Raw genomic sequence first — 12898 nt, forward strand, 5'->3', positions numbered from 1 at the left:
GAAATCAACATCAACAATCTAAAACGATATACATGGTTCGGTCCATCAAGTAAACAAGAGGTCCATGGGCCACATCGCTCACCTGAGCAACATTAGACATCATAAGATCAGCTTCATGAAGTCATATCCAAATTTATTGGGACAACAGATAAAGTAAAACAGATCATGTATTAAAAGATTTTCAAAATTTTCTACCCATGTTCTTATATTGAGCCCCTTTTGTAACTAGATGATTTCATAGTTATATCACATATTGAGCATTACCATTCTAAAAAAAAAAACTCTTAAACAACTGTTCATACAAATATAAACCTACATCAAACTTTAAACCCCCTGTGTGGCCCAAGAATTATCCAGGGCCAGTCTAAACAAGTAATATAAATATGTTCGCATATTAGTAATACTACATGTATATACTATATATTTTAGAGAACAATAAAATTTATTTCCTATGTAAAAATTTGCCATCCCCTATTTATAGTCCCATCCTTTTTTTATTTGATTTTTAAAGATTTTATGTATATTACTCAACCTGAAGATGCTTCCACTCAAGTTATACCGTTCTGCTTAATTGATTTTCGAAAAGAAGATATTACGCTTTACATTCCTATGTAAAAATTTGATCCCCATGGTGGCCCCACCCTTCCCCACTAAAATCATGGTTTGAACAAACTAAAATGAATCAACACTAACTGAAGATGCTTCTACACAAGTTGCAGCTTTTCTGGCCAATTGGTTTTTGAGAAATAAATTTTTAAAAGATTTTTCACAATGTATTCCTATGTAAAATTTCGACCCGCCCACTGTGGCCGCACCCTACCACCAGGATCATAGTTTGAACAAATTTGAATCTACACTACCTCAAAATGCTTCCAAACAAGTTACAGCTTTTCTGGCTAACTGGTTTTTGAGAAGTTTTTTTAATGATTTTTCTCTCTATATTTCTATCTAAAAATTTGATCCCTTATTGTGGCCCCACCGTACCCCCGGAGATCATGGTTTGGACAAACTTGAATCTACACTACCTGAGGATACTACCACACAAGTTACAGCTTTTCTTGATTTTTCTCTGTATATTTCACCTCAGGTGAGCTAACAATTATTTATGTCTCTGCTACATGTACACACATTTTGTACTTCCATCAGCAAAATTAATCTCCGTTTAGACGGAATAGACTAGAAAAATACTGACAACTAGCCTAAAACACATTGCAGTAATCAACTATTAAGCAAAGACCATACCGTATTACCATTAGAATTTGTATGTTAGTTGTTAATGTACCGTACCTTAATGTATTTTAATGTTAATGTATCTTATTTTCCACAAATAAACAGTCAACTGTCTTATATACCGATGTCTATTTTTAATTGATATGTAAAATTACAAAATACAGGCGATAGTTCCCCTAAGTTACAAAACGTAACTCATGAAAACGAAACGAAAATCAAAACAAGCTAAAACCACCGTCAAAGGTAAAATGTCAACGAATTGGAATATTTAACTAGATACGATCTCGTTACGAGTAACGAGTAGGTCTTCCTTGCGATTTCTGTTTTAAATCATACAATAAATAATCGATACAATTTCAGAAATACCCCCCCCCCCCACACACACACTTTCAGATAATGTATACAAATCCCTTATTACGTAATGAATGGGTGTGGCAATGAGTTTTCCAGATAGATATTGCTACAATCAACAACTTTGCTTCTATAATGCATTACGAAATCTTAATCGTTTTTATGTAATTTGTAATAGACTTTACGAGTTTCTTGCCCCCCCCCCCCCACCCAAAAAAGGGACCAGCCCCTTTTTCTTGATTTCTTTGAAAAGGTCTTAAGAATAAGAACATTTTTTGTTCTTACACCCATTTAAAATTGTTGATCATTTTTGAGATACAAATGTTTGAATATTTTAGGGGCCAGCCCTCTAGATCCTTAATGGGGACAGAAATTCGTTTTTTTGATAAGGGGAATCAATTTCAATCATTAATTCAAACATTTTCTCTTCTATGATGTCTAACAAAATATTTATACTTCTCTAGTTATATTGCGTCAAAGTTTAGGTACTTTGGCCCCTAATATTTTTTCTTATAGATATTGGTACGATCAACAACTTTGCTTCTATAATGCATTACAAAATCTTTATCGTTTTTAGGTTATTTGTAATTGAGTTTACGAGTGTTTTGGCCCCTAAATAAAGGGGCCAGCACCTTTTTCTTGATTTTGTTAGAAAAAACGTTTGATTCTCTACCACTTTTGTTATATATGTCTTAACAAAATATCAACTGATAAAAAGATATAAATCAAAACGTGTGAAAATTTTAAATGAAAATTCGTACCCAATTCGCAACAGGCATTAAACAACTATATGCTGCACAACCCCAAACTATCATCTACCTATCCTGAAAATTTCATATTCATATCTCTTATGGTTTCCGAGTTTATAGCTGCACAAAATGGGTCGTCAAAAATTACAAAATGGCACTTTGTGACAATTCGGTACCGGAAGTGACTACGAAAAAATTAAGAAAAAAGTATGAAGTTTAGATCACGCCCTAACATCTGTGAAAAAATGGTTGAGATTGGTCGAATAGATTCCGAGAAATCGCGTGCACAAAATTTGGAAAATAATAATAATAACTAGATACGATCTCGTTACGAGTAACGAGTAGGTCTTCCGTTCAATTTTTTTAAAGACCCATTAAAATATCAAAGAAATTTCAGAATTTCCACTCAACGCCTCCCTTTCAGATAATGTATACGATTGGCAATATCCTTTCAAATGCTTGACAAAGTGTTTGCTTTTTCACATACAGAACATTAAAGATTTACAATTTTAGTCCCCTAAAATCCCTAATGACGTCATAAGTGGGTGTGGCAATGAGTTTTACAAACTAACATTGTTACGATCAACAACTTTGCTTCTATAATGCTTTACAAAATCTTGATCGTTTTTAAGGTATTTGTAAGAGACTTTACGAGTCTCTTGGCCTCTTATTCAAAGGGCCAGCCCCTTTCCCTAGAGTTCATTCAAAAGGTCCCACGAATACTAACATTTTTTGTTCTTACAACCACCTAAAATGGTTATTCATTTTTGAGATACAAATGATTGAATATTTTAGGGGCCAGTCCTCTAGATCCTTAATCAGGACAGACATAACATCTATAATGGATAACAATATCTTTATCGTTTTTAAGTTATCTGTAATAGAGTTTACGAGTCTCTTTGCCCCTAATTAAAGGGACCAGCTCCTTTTTCTTGGTTTCTGTGAAAAGGTCTTAAGAATACAAACATTTTTTGTTCTTACACTCATCGAAAATTGTTGTTTATGTTTGAGATACAAATGTTTGAATATTTTAGGGGCCAGTCCTGTAGATCCCAAATGGGGACAGACATTGGTGTTTTGATTAGTGGAATCGATTTAAATCATAAATGCAAACATTTTCTCTTCTATGATGTCTAACAAAATATGTCTCCTTTTCTAGATATATTGCGTCAAAGTTTAAATATTTTTGGCCCCTAAAAATCACTTATTACCTAATAAAGGGGCATGGCAATGAATTTTTCTGATAGATATTGGCATTATCAACAACTTTGCTTCTATAATGGATAACAATATCTTTATCATTTTTAAGTTATTTGTAATAGAGTTTACGAGTCTCTTAGCCCCTAATTAAAGGGACCAGCTCCTTTTTCTTGACTTCTGTGAAAAGGTCTTAAAAATACAAACATTTTTTATTCTTACACCTAACTTAAATTGTTGTTCATTTTTGAGATACAAATGTTTAAATATTTTAGGGGCCAGCCCTCTAGATCCCTAACGGGGACATATATTGGTGTTTTGATAAGTGGAATCGATTTAAATAATAAATTCAAACATTTTCTCTTCTATGATGTCTAACAAAATATGTCTACTTCTCTAGGTATATTGCGTCAAAGTTTAAGTACTTTGGCCCCTAAAAATCCCTAATTACGTAATAAAGGGGCGCAGCAATGATCTTTTCTAATAGATATTGGTATTATCAACAACTTTGCTTCTATAATGGATTACAATATCTTTATCGTTTTTAGTTTATTTGTAATAGAGTTTACGAGTGTCTTGGCCCCTTAAGAATGGGGCCAGCCCTTTTTTCTTGATTTCGTTGGAAAAAACGTATGATTATCTACCACTTTTGTTATATATATCTTAACAAAATATAAACTGATAAAAAGATACAGATCAAAACGTATGAAAATTTTGAATAAAAATTCGTACCCAACTTTCGTGCCTAGACGAGCTCCAAGAAATAGCGCCACTGGCGTAAAACAACACAATAGTGCACAAACTCAAACTATAGACTACCTATCCTGAAAATTTCATAGTCATATTTCTGATAATTTCTGAGATCAACTCTGCACAAAATAGGTCGTAAAAAACTACAAAATGGCCGATAAATCAGTACCGGAAGTGACGACATGACAATTTTCAAAAATGTATGTAGATTATTTCAAGTCTCATTTTCTGTGAAAAAATGGTTGAAATCGGTCGAATAGTTTTCGAGAAATCGCGTGCACAAAATTTGTGGAAAAAAATAATAATAACTAGATACGATCTCGTTACGTGTAACGAGTAGGTCTTCCGTTCAATTTTTAAACGATAATATTAAAATATCAATGAAAATTTAGAATTCCCCTCTTAACCACTGCCTCTCAGAAAATGCATACCATTGTCAATATCCCTTGAAATGCTTAACAAAGAGTTTTGCTTTTTCACATACATCATATTTAAGGTTTAAGATTTGAGTCCCCTAAAATCTCTAATTACGTCATCAATTGGTTTGGAAATGAGTTTTACAAACTGATATTGTTACGACCAACAACTTTGTTTCTATAATGCATTACAAAATCTTGATCGTTTTTAAGATATGTATAATAGACTTTACGAGTGTCTTGGCCCCTAATTTAAGGGGCCAGACCTTTTTCCTTGAGTTCATTAAAAAGGTCCCACGACAACTAACATTTTTTGTTCTTACACTTATCTAGAATTGTTGTTCATTTTTTAGATACAAATGATTGAATATTTTAGGGGCCAGCCCTCTAGATCCTTAATGGGGACAGACATTGGTGTTTTGATTAATGGACTCGATTAAATTGATTAATGCAAACATTTTCTCTTTTACGATGCTTAACAAAATATGTCTCATTTTCTAGATTTATTGCGTCAAGGTTTAATTACTTTGGGCCCTAAAAATCCCTAATTACGTAACAAATTGGCGTGGCAATGATTTTTCCTGATAGATATTGTAACGATCAACAACTTTGCTTCTAAAATGCATTACAAAATCTTTATCATTTTTAAGTTATCTGTAATAGAGTTTACGAGTCTCTTGGCCCCTAATTTAAGGGGCCAGCCCCTTTTTCTTGAATTCAATCGAAAGGTCTCACAAAGTCTAACATGTTTTGTTCTTACACCTTTTAAAAATTGTATCATTTTTGAGATACAAATGTTTGAATATTCTAGGGGCCAGCCCTCTAGATCCTTAATGGGGACAGACATTGATATTTTGATTGATGGAATCGATGAGAATCATCAATGCAAGAATTTTCTCATCTACGATGCTTAACAAAATATGTCTCCTTCTCTAGATATATTGCGTCAAAGTTTAAGTACTCTGGGCCCTAAAAATCCTTAATTGCGTTACAAATGGGCGTGAAAATGATTTTTCCTAATAGATATTGTTACGATCAACAACTTTGCTTCTATAATGCATTTTAAAATCTTTATCATTTTTAAGTTATCTGTAATAGAGTTTATGAGTCTCTTGGCCCCTAATTTAAAGGGCCAGCCCCTTTTTCTTGAATTCAATCGAAAGGTCTTACAAATTGTAACATTTTTTGTTCTTGCACCTATTTAAAATTGTTTATCATTTTTGAGATACAAATGTTTATATATTTAAGGGGCTAGCCCTCTAAATCCTTAATGGGGACAGACATTGATATTTTGATTGATGGAATCGACGAAATTTTGAAGGGTGCATATTGTTAAGTACATCATTTTGAACAACTTTTCTTCTGTACTGCATTTCAAAATATTTTTCCTTTCTGAGATATCGGTGATCAAATTTTGGGACTTCTGGCCCCTAAAAACCCCTAATTACATAACACATGATAAAATCCTTACATTCCTTAGATACATAACTGTAAGATTAACACATTTGCTTCTATAACATTTCACAAAATATCTCTCAGTAAAGGGCTACAGATAAAAGACTTTAAAGCCCTTTGGTCCCCTTATTTGAGGGGCCAGCCCTTTTTTCATGATATCAAATGAAAGGTCCTGTAAATGTAAACCTTTTTTTCATTACATGTTTTAACAAAATATTTTTCAGAAAAGAGATAAACATAGAAAACAAGAAAAAAATACGACATTTTTAAAACTAAATGTTCGGGTCTAGGCGAGCTTTGGCGCCTTTCAAACTAGATCAGAATGAAAATAAAATTGGCAAATCTACAATCTTTTGTCTACTATCCCTGAAAGTTTGAACTCAATATCTTTTATAGTTTAGGAGAAGTTAGAGGACCAAGCCACCCCTCTAAAAATCGCTAAAACGTCAATATCTCAAAAACGGAAGTGACGTCATCAATATAATAAAAAACCTATAAGGTTCCCATCACTATCGATTATATCTGAAAGTTTCATGAAAATCGGTCGAGTCGTTTTTGAAAAATCGCGTGCACAAAATTTGTAAGAAAAAAAAAGAAAAATTATAATAATAGGGAAAAAGAAACCGAACGAAAACAATAAGGTCTTCCGCTGGAAACGGAAGACCTTAATAATAACTAGATTCGATCTCGTTGCGAGCAACGAGTTGGTCGTCCGTCCAATTTTTGAAAAGATAAGATTAAACTTATCAATTCAAAGATAAAATCGTAGATCTAAGCGAAAAAAAGAGAAAACAATTTTGCGGCACTCGAGGCTTGAACCCGGGTCGCCTGGGCCATGTCCACGACTATAACGACTGAGCTACTCGGACTCCGCTTCAGAACTTTGACGCTTAATTTCTCGAGAATGCCTTGATCGATTTTAAAACTAATTACATATTCTTAATCAGTAAAAGGGTCACTATAAGGTGTAAATATTTCAAAGAAAAATATTAAAAAATTAAAAAATCGAAAAATTCAATTTTTGAAATTTCCTTCCGGTGACGACCGGAAGTGACGGCGGACATTCTCTTGACCGAGGTACATTAGAAAAACGGTAGATCTATCATCTCTTAAAATTTCAGCCTTTTATCTTTACTCGTTTTTGAGAAACCCGACAGACAAAATTGACTTTTTAAAATCGTAAACGGACGATAACTTCTGACCGGAAGTGTTTTTTCAAAAAATAAAAATTATATATCAGCTTTCGATAAAAACACGTTTATTTTGAAAATTTGAGCGAAATCCGTCGGATTTGTTTTTTATTTTAAATGATACCATGAAATATCGATACAATTTCAAAATTAACACCCCCCCCCCCCAAAAAAAAAATATTTTTTTTAAGGCAATGAATGCAAATCCCTAATTACGTCAAACATGGGCCTGACGATGACTTTTTCAAACCGATAATGTAGTGTTCAACAACTTTGATTCAATAGTGCATAACAAAATATTTATCGTTTTCAAGTTATTCGTAATAGATTTTACGAGTCTCTTGGTCCCTAATTAAAGGGAGCCAGCCCCTTTTTCTTGATTTTATTGGAAAGAACTTTTGATTCTCTACCACTTTTGTTATATATTGTTTAACAAAATATCAACTGATAAAAAGATACAGATCAAAACGTATGAAAATTTTGAATGAAAATACGTACTCATTTTTTGTGCCTAGGCAAGCTCACAGAAATGGCGCCACTGGCGTATAACAATATAATAGTGCACAACTTCAAACTATTTAAGGTATCACACCGGTAATCGGCCAATCAAAATGAACTTAGTCAATTGTAGTTCCATATATACTTCAGAATTATTTTTTTCCTTGACTGCATTTTTACATTTTCCTTTACTCAGTTTTAAAATTTTTTGTACCACTGAGTAGGATATTTCATGTACTTTGTTAGGTGATGATCTTTTTTCACAGGGACTACTTCTTTCAGGGCACATGCAGCAGCTTCCTGGGGAGTGTGCAGTCTGTTTACATACAAATGGAAAACACGTGGTTTTGAGGGTAGACCTGTTTGGAGCTAGATATTTTGAGAAAATGCAGTATCGCTTGCCCTTTTTATGGTGTTAGCTGATGAGATAGGTAACAAATAACATTTCCTCCGAATATTTTGTCATGAGGAATACAAACTGATTTTTAAGAATTTTTTCCCCTCTATAGTGCTATATAGTGAAAACAATTACCGGTGTGATACCTATAGACTACCTATCCTGTAAATTTCGTATTCATATCTCTAATAGTTTCTGAGATCAGCTCTGCACAAAATAGGTCGTAAAAAAAAAAAAAAAAATCCGCCGTAACTCGGTACCGGAAGTGACGATTTCAAAATTTCAAAAAAGGTCTAGAATTATGACCTCTGGAAATCATCTGTGAAAAAATGGTCAAAATCGGCTGAATAGTTTCTGAGAAATCGCGTGCACAAAATTTGTCGAAAAAAATAATAATTAAAAACAGTACGAAAACAATAAAGTCTTCCGTTGGAAACGGAAGACCTTAATAATAAGAAAAGTGAAAAAGAAACATTACAATAATAGAAGGGTCTTCCGCTGAAGACGGAAGACCCTAATAAGAAAAGTGAAAAAGAAACAATAGAATAATAGAAGGGTCTTCCGCTGAAGACGGAAGACCCTAATAAAAAGAATAAGAAGAACTAGATACAATCTCGTTACGAGTAACGAGTAGGTCTTCCGTTCAATTTTTTAAACGATACGATTAAAATATCTATGAAATTTCGGAATTTCCACTCAACCCGTCCTTTTCAGATAATGTATACTATTGTCAATATCCTTTCAAATGCTTAACAAAGTGTTTTGCTTTTTCACATACAGCACATTAAAGATTTAAGAGTTTAGTCCCCTAAAATCTCTAATTACGTCATCAATGGGTGTGGCAAAGAGTTTTACAAAACTGATATTGTTACGATCAACAACTTTGCTTGTGTAATGCATTACAAAATCTTGATCGTTTTTAATCGTATATGTAAAAGACTTTACGAGTGGCTAGGCCCCATAATTCAAAGGGTCAGCCCCTTTTTTGAGTTTATTCAAAAGATCCTACGAATACTAACATTTTTTGTTCTTACACCTATCTAAAGTTCTTGATCATTTTTGAGATACAAATGATTGAATATTTTAGGGGCCAGCCTTCTAGATCCTTAATGGGGACAGACATTGGTCTTTTGTTTAATGGAATCGATTTGAATCATCAGTGCAGACATTTTCTCTTCTACAATGCTTAACAAAATATGTCTTCTTCTCTAGATATATCGCGTCAAAGTTACGGATGTGACGTCATCAACACAAATTTTTTTAAAACAGGTTCAGACCAATATCTATCATATCTGAAACTTTCATTGAGATCGGCTGAGCCGTTTTTGAGAAATCGCGTGCACAAAAATAGGAAGAAAAAAAATTATAATAACTAGACACGATCTCGTTACGAGCAACGAACAGGTCTTCCGTCCGATTTTTAGAATATGGAATGACCTTACGCTTGATCTTCGTCAACGGTACGTATCCGGAAAATGAGGCGGGATCTATAAGTGATGGGTGAAAGACTATCTGTGATGAAGTTGAATTCAGTTGATGTCAGTTTTGTATTTGTTTGTGTAAATAGTTGTAATTTTGGACCAAGTTGTGTTCCATAATTGTTAATCGAGAGTGTTCGGTATTAGGGCTATTTTTAGTATAACCGGTTTGGTGAGTTAGTGGCTGCTTGTCAAGTGTGCGGCCACGTTGTTGAATTCGTCCTCCAGTTCGTTAATTTTGGCGAAGTCCAGAAGTTAGTCTGGTAGACGGGTAGCCTTAAATTACTGTAAATCTGATTGGGCATTTGATTTTCTCCAGCCGGTAAGTTTTTGTATATATTTTCTCAGTTTCATGGTATATTTACGAGGGTGTGGTCTTTGTTATTTTCGTTGTATAAATGAGTATGTCTATAGGTTTTAGAATAGGTTATTATTGTTTCAGTGCAGGGATAGTTATTTCGTTAAAGCCGGTGGGTCAGTGGTGCAACCACAGTTGAAGGTTTAGCGTAGCATTTGTGGGGCAGGACTTTGACTGAGGGCAGTTGACGGAGCTACGCGTGACGCACGGGAGCTCGTGTTTGAACGTTTATTGTCAGGAGGCCCTGTGTGGATAGTTTCCAGTGAGAGACCTTCGAGTCCGGGACTGGAGACGGAACGTTCTGTTTATGTGTTTTGTGTGCTATGGAGGCCCAGTGGTGACTATTTTAGGGTGGCTTTTGCATTTATTTGAAGCCAAACTTTCAATTCTATTCAATGATTAAATGATTTATCAGTTTACCTAGTGATAAAAGTTGATTGTTTAATTACAGATAACATTCCAATTTACTTTTTCTGTGAAATTACATATAACAGTATTGGTAATTTTGATTTGTTGGTTTATTCCTTTACATACTGTTATAGCTATATTTAGCCAACGTTTAAAGCATTTGTTTCATATATATATACTGACAATTGAATGTGTTAAAAATTAATTCACTGTTGTTTCATTGTCAGTGTTGATTGATTAACTTTTTAAAGTTATATTTTCTTTCTTAGTGAGAGAGTGAGAGTGTGTGTTTGTGAGTGTGAATCTCTTCATATTCTATTATTTTAATTTGTTTTGTTGATAAATAAATTCATTTTGTTTTGTTTATTTTACTGTTTGTCGTTTTCGCTATCACCTCCACAAAATCCAAAAAGAACTTCATTACATATGGTGGCAGCGGTGGGATTTTGTGGTTGCTGGTGTAGAGAAAGAGATATTCAGTAAAATATCTGTCTCACAGAAAAAGTTAACTAACAATCAGATTAATTTTGCAATTATTATTTTCAGTGAATTGAAAGTTAGTAGCTTCTTACTGGTAGTTGACTGTTGTCTGGTAAGCTATGTCGTTGCCTAAGTGGATTCAAGAAGCTGTTGAGAAGGGTCAGGAGTTATCTGTTTGTCTAGAGCTGTGGCGACATGCAACCGCAGTTGAGAGAGATGAGCGCGAAGTTAAGAGAGACGATAAGAAACAAGAGATGGAACTGCAACGTCTGGCCATGGAAAGATACGTACAAGAAAAGAAACAGACACTGGAGAGAGAAATGGAAGAAAAGAGGTTACAGGTAAAAATGAGAGAATTAGATTGACAGGAACAAGCAATGAAAACCCAGAGGAAACCAGATGATGGGGAGATAAGAGAGCAGAAACATGAGGTAAAGTATTTACTGCCTAAATATGTAGAGGGTGAGGATATAGATGTTTTTCTCAGGTCGTTTGAAAGACTAGCTAATCTACATAAGTGGCCAAAACCAGAGTGGGGATTGCGGTTAGTTCCCCAGTTGACGGGTAAGGCACTCGATAGTTATGCACGGTTGGGGGAAGGTGAGTCAAATGATTATGATGTCATTAAGAAGGCAATTCTGAAACGGTACAATTTGACAGCAAGTACATACAAGGATAAGTTTAGGACCTGTAAACAAAATCCTAATGAAACATTCAGAGAGTTTTATATTCGTTCGTTGAATTATTTTGAGCATTGGTGTCAAATGGAAAGAGTTAATCATAACTTTCAAACATTGGTAGATATGATTATGAGAGAGCAGCTTGTCAACAGTTCGTCGAAATATTAACAGGTATGGTTGAAAGAAAGACAACCAAAATCTTCCGATGAAATGATTGAACTCGCTGAAGCCTATCAAAACGCACATAGGGGTTCAGGAAGCATGACCAGGGCGCAAACTCAAAATAATCAGAGGGACAATAGAGGTAATGTTTCTGAGCAGAAAGCCTCATCAGGTAATATGCAAAATAAGCATGAAAAGAAGTGTTATTTGTGTCACAGATTTGGTCATTTTATGAACAATTGTCCATTACGCAGAACAACCCATAAAGATACAACCAGTGGAAGGTCATGGGGAGGAAAACCTAAATCAGGTCAAAATTAGGCAGAAGGTAAGGACAAAGTAGGATTGATCCACTCACCAACACTGACAAGAAAGAGTCTAGCTTTGGAAGTACCAGTGATGGTGGAGTCCAAGGAAGTGGATGAAGACACAAGGAGGATTGGTCTGAAAATTGAAAATGGTAAGGTGAATAGTAAAGAAGCATCTGTCTTGCGTGACACTGGGTGTACATCCATTCTAGTAACAGATAAGTTAATAAAGGAAGAAGATTTGACAGGAGGCGTTCGGGAAGTTACACTTGCGAATGGATGTGTGATGGAATGTCCGGAAGTGTGGGTTGAAGTGGATACAAATTATGTCAAAGGTAAAGTACTAGCTATAGTCATGAATACCCCGTTTGCAGATTTGATTGTAGGGAATTACACACGGTTAGATGTCCCTACTGAGATAAGGAAATATGGTGAGTTGGCGAGATCACAAGAAGATGTTTGTCAGACTGTAGAGACGAGATCGTCGGCGAAGAGAAAGAAAGTTGAAAAGGAAGAGGTAGAGAGTCTTGAATTAGGCAAAGAAATCTCGACTGATGAATGGATGGAGGAGCAGAGAAAAGATCCAGCTTTGGGCGTCCTAAGAAAACGAGTCGGCAATGACATGTCTAAGGAAGGTGAGACTTTAATTACGATTGGGAAAGGTATGTTGTACCGACATTTCAAATCTCCTACAAAGGAAGTAATTAAACAGTTAGTGGTACCAACGAAATTTCGGAGACAGATTTTGAAGCTAGGGCATGATATTCCTATGGCAGGACATCTTGGTATTA

Source organism: Magallana gigas, chromosome 1 (assembly GCF_963853765.1).
Source record: "Magallana gigas chromosome 1, xbMagGiga1.1, whole genome shotgun sequence".
Classification (NCBI taxonomy): Eukaryota; Metazoa; Mollusca; class Bivalvia; order Ostreida; family Ostreidae; genus Magallana; species Magallana gigas.